Here is an 11,534-nt window from a genome sequence, read left to right on the forward strand (position 1 = left end):
GCTGGTTTAGGTTGTGCTATCTACATCCTGCTGCTTACAATGAGAGATAGGCTGGCTGCTAGAGCTAAGTGCCAGATACAGACCATATGGCAACGATGCAATGTACAATTAAGAATAATATATACACAGAAAATTAATGTCCCACACTTGCCAGAGGCTCCCCACACACTGAAGAGGAAACAGAATGGACCCCACAGTCCTCCAGTCCATTAAGCTCATTTTCACATTTCTTGTACCCACCAAGCTCTCGACGTACAGCGGCGTTATGCGCTGTGGAGAGGAGCAGCCAGCGCCTTGGGATCCTGTCCCTCATCGCGCCGGCTCACAGCCCTTCTTCCACCTTGAGGTCTGGGCCAGGCGCCTGCTCAGCACCTCGCAGCAGCCCCGCGCCGTGATGGATGTCCCGTGTCACCGCGCTCACCGGGCACCGCCGCCCTGCTGCCATGACCAGGACCCGGTGCATACATAATGGGGACTAGACCAATAAATCCATAGGGACCAGAGGCACAGGGACCTAAGTACATAAATATTAACCTGAAAAAAAAAAAAAAAAAAAAAAAAAAAAAAAAAAAAAAAAAAACAGGAAAATTTAAACCAAGCAGTTCTATTACTTATTGGCATTATTTTCAAAAGTTGTAAACTTTCCATGAGCATTTAAAACAAAATTTCCTGAAACCATAAAGGCTCCTGAGACAATCCCTCTGGGATAAAAAGTACAGGGTGGAAATAAAGTGTTTTTTACTTGCCATCTTCTCTAGTTAATGAAAAAGAAAAAAAAAAAAAAAAAGTACTTTATTTTTGGTTTTGTTCAGCAGGTTTTACCTATACACTCTTATAAAATAGGGAAGATGTAAAATTTTTCATCTGTCAAGGCAGAAGAAAACTTACAGTATATTAATTATGGGGCTAGACAAATATGCTCCGATAGGAAAGTGAAGGGTTTAAAAACAATTCCTCCCAGGACAAACTAACACCCATTTGCTTCCATCTGCAAAAAGAGCGCCACACCTCACTGCAGGTCCTGACTGTACGTGTCACTTCTGGTATCTCCTCCTTCAGTGTTTTCCTCATGGAAGTTTGGCAGTCACTCCAGGCATGATGTTAACCTTTCCAGCTACAAGTAGAGGCAGAATCAATTTTTATTCCTTACACAAAAAATGAAATGCCAGTGGTTTTCTAGATCATTTGTCTAAATAATAAATATTAATGAACTGATTTAGGCCTACAAAGATAAAACCTCTGCAATGCAATTAGCCAAGGCAATTATGAGAACAATAACACATAACAAAATGCAAAACTCTTTTTATCAATCAGTGCTGATGTCCTTTCATCAGTGCAGTCAACAGTGATTCATAATGTGCCAAACCAAAGAGCTACTGTCACTAAGTAAGGTGAGACATCCTAACAGAAAAGTATGGAAAAGATCTGAAAACAGGAAACCTGAAAAACATCATAAATTTCAAACCAAACATGCTCACATATAATTCAAAAAAACAACTCCAAGTGGACTATAATGAAAGTGCGTGGATAGACAGAAACAGAGGGAAAAAGCTGCAGCACAGATAATTTTACCTCCAGCAGGATAGCTGGGGTCAGCTTGCTGCAAAGCGATGAGCTCCAGGGGAAGGAGCAGCTTTTACAATTACCACTTTGTCATGCTCTTCATTAAATAATTCAAGAACATATAACACCACTTGCTTATTTTAAGATTAAATTGCGAAATAAATCCTCTGAGGCCAAAGCAATATTGCAGCACCATTGATGTACCCCCATAGTTCCCTTTATAACTCCAGGGCATCAGATCTCATTATAAACAGCCACGTATTTTTAAATGCCCCATCAAAGCTATTGTTTTAGGAACTCTGACTGATGACTCCATGGTAATAAGTGATGTGCTCCAAAGAATCCAGCGTCAGCATAAAGGAGACAGGATGACACATCGTCCTGACCGTCTGGGTGAAGCCGGGCACCGGGCATCCTGAGGCAGGCTGGGGAATTCCCCTCACGGCAACCTCACGGTGGAACAAATGGCACCATTAGGGAAAGGCAGATGTGCTGCTGAACGGCTCAGGGACCCACAAGGTGAGGTGCAAACCTCAGGGTGTGCTGTGGCCAGGCCGAGCAGGACCACAGGGGCCAGCCGACAGTGGGCTGGCACACGGCAGTGCCCCAAGCACCTGCGATGCTTCCACAGCATTCGGCCCTGGTGGAAGACACCAGGCACTGCTCCAGGCTGGGTCTGTCAGCTTTCCCAACACTCCTCTGAGAGGGATGGGCACTCAGCAAAGACTGAAATTTCATTCCGTGCTTAACTAATTAAAACAAATACACCATAGCGTACATTGGCATCACGGACTTTGTATCGAGCAAGTGTTCATGCTCCCTATGGACAGGAGAGGAAGAGCTATCAGGGCCTGCTGAGGGGGCTCCTGCCCTCGCAGCCCACAGATGTCCTGCAGGGCCGGGCAGGGCAGGTCCAGCCCCTGGGATGGGATCCCCGAGGCGCCTGCACCCAGCCACACAGCACTCTTCTGCCCACATGTCCCACACAGTGCTCGAGCTCCGAAATTTGTGAGCTCACTGTCACAAGATACAGGCAAGCATGCAAACAGAGGAAGGGTAATCTGTCTTTATGGAAAAGGATAGAACAGAACAACTTTTCCAACCTTAATGATTGTATGATTCTATGATAACTTACCCTGAATTAATCTGCCCTTAAATATTGTTAACAACAGAATGGCTCATGACAGCAGTCATTAGGTTACGTGGTGTCTAATACCATTTCTTTGAAAACCCATAATTAAACAGGTATGGCAACAGATAATGTAAAACATTAGCTTTAGACTACGTGACTAAACGCAGAAAAGCAAATGTGCTTCTCTTGCTATGAAAATGTGTAGTCTGTCTTTGCCATAGCGAATATGGGCCAAGTAATGGGAAGTTTGGATCGCGTGGCTTTGTTTTTCTGAGAGAAACCTGGGAGCATGAGGCCAGCAGAAGTGTTCCTCGTGTGCTCCCTCTGCCAGCAAAGACCACGTGAACTCACACTGCGGCGCGCTCCCTCCCAGGGGACTAATGATCCTGAGACCACACAAACAAAGCTGAAAAGCAGATGTAGCTCTTTGTGCCTCGCAGAAACGCAGAACAATGAGAAAGTGGAGCATGCAGACAGGCTGCCACTCGGATCTTTGTAACTTTGCAGGGCATTGTTCTCTAATTTCCAGAAGTGCGATAAATCAGTGACAGAGCTCCCTCTCCAACTGCTGTGCTGGAGGTGGCGATTTGACAAGAACAAGATGAGTGAAAACATGGAAGTACAATGGGACCCTGTGGCAGAAAAGGTGCAATAGCCATATGACCACAGACACAGAAAAAGGGCGAGGAGACAATTACTTCAAACTGGGAAAGGGAAGGGAGAAAAGAAAAAATAAAAATATTTGTCATCAAATTAACACTAATCCCAAGGTCCAAACTGCCAGTAAAACATTTTGCAATGACTCCTCAGTGGGCATGAATGGCACTGGGGAATAAGCGATGGGGTTTGCAGACTGCAGAGAAACACGGTCAGCGTCTGGCCCAGGGCGTAGTAACAGAAAGTCTCCTCACAGCTGTGCAGCAATCTAAGTGAAATATCAGTGACTGCAGATGATGAAACTGGTTTAAAATGAATAAACAAACGGGCCCATACAGGGCTTCGATGGATCATTTAATATGAGAGGGCTGCTGGGAGGATATTTAAACTGAACATCATGATGAAATGCAGCACCAACAGACTACTCCTGGACTTTTTATTACAGTGCATTTGGACAGAACTTCAGGTTTTTTGTTTGCTGAATGACACATAAGGCTCTATTGTAAAACTATCTTGAATAGTGATTGCTGTCATGTTGGCCATAAAGAAAAGCTGAAAAGAGTGGTAAGAGAAGCACACTGAATTGGCAGAACTGATATCTGACTTTTCATTTCTCCGCCTCTAACATTACATACCTAACCAACACAGGTTCTGCAAGTCAATAATTTTAATGGAGAAACAGCCAACTACAGGTTAATGCACTGTGCTCCGCCTGAGTCCAGTGAAATCAAAGACACAATTCCCACTGCCTTCAGTGGACAGGATCATGCTCTGATGGCCTGATCCAAAGACAACAAAAGCCAACAGAAGATGCTCATTAATTTCAGCAGGCTTTAGATTGGGTCAGGATCTCAACCAGTTGCCACCTCATGTATGGGAATTTTGACATCAAAGTGGCAATAAACTATCTTTTTCCCCTCACATCATCGTGGCATAACTGATGAGAGGGCAAGACTTAGTCAGAAAATCTTTGCATCTTGGAAACAAGACCTCTAAAAAGGACCATCCACAAGCAAAGTGCTTGGAATGAAACTTAATACTAACCATATGCTGAAGAAAAAAGCAATGCTGACTCATAGAGGAAGCTGCACTAAGGACTCATGCTTCACTGCAACATGCAGTCAGCACATAAATAAGCATCTTCTAAGCAAAAGAAGTCTTTGCACTCACCTGGTTTGTTGGAGAGAGAAGTGTATAATCAATACCAGAACCAGAGGTACTACGTAGAGTATTGGAGGTACTACAATGGGAAGATTGAAAAGCTGGTGAATGATCAGAAAAATGAAACTATGTCTGAGTACTTAACTTCTTCTTGCATCTTAAAGCTTATTTGATCAAGCAATAATTCGATCTACAAATATAAATCTAATTTCTCCTACAGCCTTGCATAAAAGTCGTGTGCACTGTCATACACTATATCATACAGCCTCTGCATCTGAATCAATCACAAAGGCCAGAGGTTTGCAGTTTTGCAACCGTTGCATCTTGACAATACAGCTCTGTTTGCACCTCTGTCTCCACCAGTTCAAGTCACTGGTATTCAGATGACTGGGGCAGCAAATCAGGGCAATCTTAAAAGGAAGCAGTACAGAAAACACCTGTAACCAACATTATTCAGTGATACTTACACACAAATGTTGACGCTGTAACCTCTCTGCTGCTCTTCAATTGCCATGCAGCTAAACATTTTGTCACGGCATTGTCAAGTAGGGGATAGTGTTGGGAGAGGTAAATCCCTGCACTACTGTTCTCTGTCTCATTTTGTGCAATTTGTACTCTAAAGGTGTGAAAGCAGATCTACCACATTTCAAAGCCCGTGCTCTGGTCCATGCTCACTGACACGTCTCTCCACGAAATGGCATGCTCCTTGCTTTGTTCCCATTGGGATGCGATGACAAAGCCATCAGAGAAAGAGGTAACGAAACTTGCTGAAGCTACACCGCACACAACGAGCACAGGCTGCAGAGAAGAGCCAGCAGCTAATGAGGAAGTTCATTAGAAGGAGGAACTGGATCTGATTAATTTCTTTGTAACACTGATTGACTTGGACAGCACATTTCACTAACATTTATGTTGCAGTGAAACCTAATTATGATTTCACTGAGTGACAGGATAAATTGACACAAAACATACAAACATACAACCAAGTTTTGAAAGGGCAAATTAGGAGGTTCTTTCTAATTGCTTGGGAATTATTTTTCAGGATTACTTGGGCAGTTCAGTATACATACAACCAAATGAAAACCTGGAACAGCATCCCCAAGCCCTAGTCAAAGTGCATTCCTGCAGTCCACGAGTTGCTGCTGCTGTTGCCTGCCTGCACAAATGAGCCAGATGTGGAGCTGGTTCCTGCCCGATGGGCCCCCCTTATGCCCCGGCCGCAGGCAACAGCATCACCTGCCAGGCCTCCTCGGATCCCCAGGGACACATTCAAACATATTCCATGCTACCAAATCTCTCCCTCTGCTAACCCTTCTGTTCCTTTGGTTGTGACGCTGATCAAGAGATTAGACGCCACCCTGCCAGTCAGCTCAGCGAGCAGAAGACGCCTGACTCTTAGAGCTGAATGTGTTTTCTACAGACTGGCTGAAAAGGGAAGGTGAGCAAGGAGAAGAGGTTCCCTGCAGACACGTGTCATCTTAATGTTTTGGTTTTAGTTTTGACAAAAGCATTTGTGAATATATCAGAGGGAGGAAGAGAAACATAAATGCACACAGGATTTAGTAACCTCTGAGGGCACAGAGCAGCACACTTCTCACGTTACCTCAGAGGAAAGGACAGCTGGTGAGAACAGCTTTTTACTTCCACTACTGTCCCCCCCACATGACACTCGGTCAGTACCACCATCAGGGTGATATCTGTGATGCTGAAGTGTACAAGCTTTTCCTCATGGTCTGAGCCACACAGAACGCAAGAGTGATCTTTGTGTTCGCTGGTGTGAAGATGTTCCTTTATAGACAAAATTCTGTTTTCATGGAAACAACATGCAGGACTATGATATAAGACAACATCTAATTACAACACATCTATTACTACAGAATAATTGATCAGGTTTATGCCCCCAGTGGCTGCCTCACTCAGCACCTACACACCCTGCGCCCCCACAGCTCTGTGCTCCCCTGCCAGGCTCTGCTGAGCTTCGTGCTTGGATGGGTGCTTAAGTGCTGCTGCTGAAAATGGTCAGTATTGCCTCACTTAGTTTTGCATTTAAAAAGAAAAACATCACAAGACACATGTGAATTTATCATCCAGCATTAGACCAGCATTGACTTGTGTTTGAAAAATTGTCTGTATTTCAAGTTCAGAACAAGATTTGAGTTCATGGGGGTTTTGTGCAGATATGTGCACTGGCCAGGAATAGCTGGGGCTTGTAAAACAATTCTTGACAAATCCTGAAAAACCCTTTTCACACTGAATGTGGTCCAAATTCCTCTTCAAATCTCATTATGACTTATCCTACCAGCACACTGCTACACTGACTGCTCAAGAATACTAGAAGTGTCTAAGCCTTCTTTTTTTTTTTTTTTTTTTTTTGGATATTTTTCACCTGGAAAAATGACTTTATCAGATCAATTTATTTAGAAGAGATCTTTCTAGATCAAACTGAATTTTTATACAAACATAAGATCCTAACTTTCAAATACACATCTGTTTTTATCCTTGAGGCTGACCTATCATTATCATGGACTGCTGGTGTTTAATATGCAAGCTTCCCAATTTGTCTTTGAAAAGTTATCAGAGGAATATCATGCCACAGAATATATAATGACTTATTTAGTCCCTCAAGTCCTCCATGTATGTGAACCAAAGAAAAATGGAACAGAAGATTCCATACAGCACTAAATCAAATGCAAATTGACTTTATAGCATGCTTACAGCTAGATTAAAAAAGAAGGTGGTGGAATTTAACTGTATTCAAATTCCCTATCATTTCCTAAGATGTTTGTAAGCCTGTGTTTAAACATTGCCAAGCTCTGCTGTCTCATAAGAGCTCCCATTGCTTTATGCAGCACCCGTTTAAGAATAGCATCAGATTTGCAAGCAACAGAAGTTGAGTTTCCATGCTTTAATGTCATTGAAAGGAAGCATTTCAGAGAGCTACTGCTCTGAAACCAAAACAAAAGATTATTGCATTGGAGTCGCTTACTCCAGGCTGTTTACCATTGTGTTCCTGCTACCTGTTAACAAAGCCCGCTCTGCTCAGAAAAGCTCATGTGTTAATTTGTGTGTAATGACATCAGGAAATAAAGAGGAGATTATCTCTTTGTCTTAGAGCTGATCTGCAGGAACGCAAGTACTGTGGGAGAGTTCAGCCTTCTGCTTTTCAGTGCTTCCTTGGCAGACAGCACATGCAGGTTATTTGACAGGTATATACAGGTGACTATCAAAGAACAGACCAAATTGTGATTTATACTTCTTGTTAAAAGAGTCTGGGGGAAAAAATAAATAAATAAATAAATAAAAATAGCAAGATTTTTTTTTCTCCACTTTTCTTTACAAATACCAGGAATTTAGTCCAGATCTCTCGTCTTTCTTGGAAAATGTGTTTCATGTATACGTCATAGCTATTTACTGCAGAATGTCACAGCTGAAACATGGTAAAAACACCGACATTTTAACAGAGATGCACTCTCTCTGACTCACTCTTACGGGCTGGAATTACCTCAGTGGTAAAAAAGCTTTCATTTAGAATCAAGGAACTTGAATAATTCTCTTATTACTTCTAAAAGCGGTGAAAGAGTCAAAGAGAACGCAGTGGATGGTAGATTACAGTGAGGTGCTATTTACAATAACAAAATTCTGAGGTACGTGAAGCCTCTTTGAGCAGAAAGAGAAAAAAAAAAAAAAAAAAAGAATAAGGGTGTAGATGCCTCCTTTGCAAAGGGACTGCTGTTTTTAAAGGCTTCAGCTAAGGCCCAAAGCATGGATGTTAAGAGGGTTTGACCTAACACATAATAGCAAATAGTTGTTTTTGAAAGTACAGGCCAATATTTTAAGTGGTGTGACTCTAGAATGAATATGTGATTCTTATTAATGTTTCTATAATAATAAATTAAATTTAGGAGTTAGACCATGGCTGGAAAGGAGGAGTTTTTGCACCAAGGCTGAGGTGAGCAGCTCAGCTCCTTCCTGCTCCCCCAGCTAACCACCTCTGTCTGGAAATGTGCTCTTCTAGAACCTGGAAAAGCACATTATGCAGGTTCACCAGATGATTGCTGGCTTCTGAACAGTGACCGTTTTCCCTAATCCACAGATTCTCCTCCACCAAAGACTTTTTTTTCCCCAGCAGATGTTGAACAGATGCGTTTTATTATAAACAGATGGGGAAGATTTTTCAATTACCAATTATTCAAAGTGACAAAAATGCCTGTTGCACAACTTACAGACGATACTGAAATAACATTTATGCACTTTCAAAAAGAATATTAAAATAATATTATTAATCTGGATTATATGGTCCTTATCACTCTATTTTCACAAGGTTTGGAGCTGTACCCTACTTGCTGCAGGCGCAGCGCTGCAGGGACTGCCGCACCCTGCCCTGCAGCCCCGCGGCTGCCCCACTGCAGCATCAGCCCTGAAGGAAATTCCTGGTGGCTTTCACAACATCCTGGCAGCACTGGGAAGTCAGAGAGCTCCAGCTGAGAAGCAGCATTACTACGCACCAGAGCAGTGCACTCTGACTAAAGCAGCTGCTAAGTACGAGCTGCCCTTCTCACACCCCAACATCCAACACTACAGTTCCAAGGAGAACGAGACCCTGGCTTAACATGAAGACATACATCCCTATTTCCCTTCTGTGGCAAACAGTGTAAGGGAACAGGCAGCACATCATATTTGTCAAATAGCCCTCCAGTAGGTTTGAGGTGCAGATGCAGGGGAGCACCCACTGCTCTCATCTATGAAGCCATTTTTTTGCAGGAGTGTCTTTGAAACAGTGCAGCCAATACAAGCACCCTTTTCCAGCACTGCTGCCGTAGTAAGGAACATGACTTACATCAGAAAAGTTTAATTTATTCTAAAAAGCACTGTCCTGAGTCTGAAGAAGAGAAGGACACGTAGGAGAAAAGGCCACAAAACTATTAGAAAAGAGGGAACTCCTAATCTCTTGGCAAGCACACCTCAGCTACTCTAGGGAATGGTAAGGGAAACCAGAATTACAAAGTGAGAAAACTTCAAGCATTTTCTTTTTCTTAACATTGTCTCTTTTGAACATCTTATTGTCATGTGAGTATAATCTTAAATGAAGCCTTTGTTTGCTCATTAGCCTTGGTGATGGCATGGAGACGGAAAACCAATTGCAAGAAAAGCCTGCTGAGGTCCCGAGTCTCACTGCAGGTGCTGCTACTGCTTCCCTGCAGCAATTCGACAGCAACACACACGAGATGGGAGCAGAACAAGATAGAGAAAACACAGCAATGCCCTGTGACAGCACCACACTTTCATGTACATCAGCAGGAGAATGAAAGGCAGGTGGGCAGAGGGGAGCTGCTGGCAGAGCACTTACCCGCCTGACGAGCTGCAGGCAGCTGAGAACATCCTCCAGGTTGTGAAGCTGTTCAAGAGGGAAGTTTCCATTCAGCACTCTTTTTAAACAGATATGCTATGCCATGATTTTTTTTTTTTTCCTGTGATAGTACTTACATATTAACTACAGAGTTCCCATATAGCTCAGTGATTTTCTAAAGATTCTCTTACAGTACTGCCATTTTCAATTTCCTCCAAAGAAAATCTTCCATCTTATACAATGACTCCCCCAACCCTGATAACAACTGGAGAGGGATAACAAACTGAAGCTTGTTCAGAAGCTAAATCAATATCAATATCAAATAATTTACCATTATTGTCTCTGTGACTGTCTGGGGTACTTTGAAGAAGGTGATGCATTTTCCTGCAGTCTCATAACAAATGCTCCCGTTAGCATAAGTCAAACATTTTAGTACTGTTGAAGCCCTGTAAGGCTTTTACAGTGTGTGCTCCCTCTCACAGTCACCACTGGGAGCAAATGTAGAAAAAGCAAAGGAAAATCACCGACAGGGAGTAATCTTTTGGCTTCCAATCACTCGCATCAATGCCTCCGGCAACTGTAATTGCCTGATTTTCACCAGATTTCTTTTTCAAATATTAAAACAAGAACATATTTTCCTCTTAATTCCTGTTTGATTGCAGAGGGAATTTGTGTGAAAGGATATTCCTGGATATTCAAATGAGCTGTTAGAAACGATGTCTCATGAAGTGTTTAGAAAACATACAAACAACGTGCATTCTTTGGGATTCTTTGTCAGGGCAGATGCAACAATAGACCTTAGGAAACATGAGCAGATGTTATTCTGCACACTCTACATTTCTGAGTCTTTAGAAATTCATGAGGTCTTTTGTAGGTTTTATGAATCTTCTAATAACCCTGCAGCTGTTCAATTCAGAACTACAAAGATGTCCTCCGACGTTCGCTTGAATCTGCGAGCACAGAAGGCAGCACTGGAGCAGCCAGCACTTCTCACAGGTCTGCAAGATGTTGTCTGGAAGGGCTGGCCCAGCCCTGCTCTGAACGCAGCCACTTTCCTCGCCCGACCTTCACAACTGCCACGCCACAGCTTTTGTAATCCTGTCGCATAGCTCCCATCCCTTTTAACCAGACATCTCAAAGACAGTTCAACTTTTTCTGAATATTCCCATTTTCCACATGGCCAGCACTATGATTATTTTCTGATTTTATGAAAAGAATCACTTAAGTTGTCAACAATAGCACAGAAACTCATTTACTGCATCACACTAGTGCATTCTCATAAATATATTCTGGTCAGGAAAGACACAAATCACATTGCAGATGGTTTCACTAGAAAATGTGTATTTGATCAACAACAATTGCACTGCGCTGCGCTTGGTTTGATTGCTGAGAGTCAAGCTGTTTTACGCTGACCCTCTTCTGACAGAGCTGCATTCCCTTCTGGATTGCGAACGGCCAGATGGAGTGCTCGCGTCTTTGCTCATTCTCCATTTTTGTTGTCTCACCTTGCATTTAGTTTAAATTCATTGTTGATTTTATTTAGTTCACGGTATCTACTGCTAATTTGGAAAAATGCTACTTGATCTTACTCATGTAGTAACTGATGTAGTAATTGGATGGTCCTCTGGAGAAAAAGATGTTTTAAATATTATGCTTGGCTACTCTCCAAAAAGT

This window comes from Aythya ferina (genome assembly GCF_964211825.1).
Source record: "Aythya ferina genome assembly, chromosome: 9".
NCBI classification, from domain to species: Eukaryota; Metazoa; Chordata; class Aves; order Anseriformes; family Anatidae; genus Aythya; species Aythya ferina.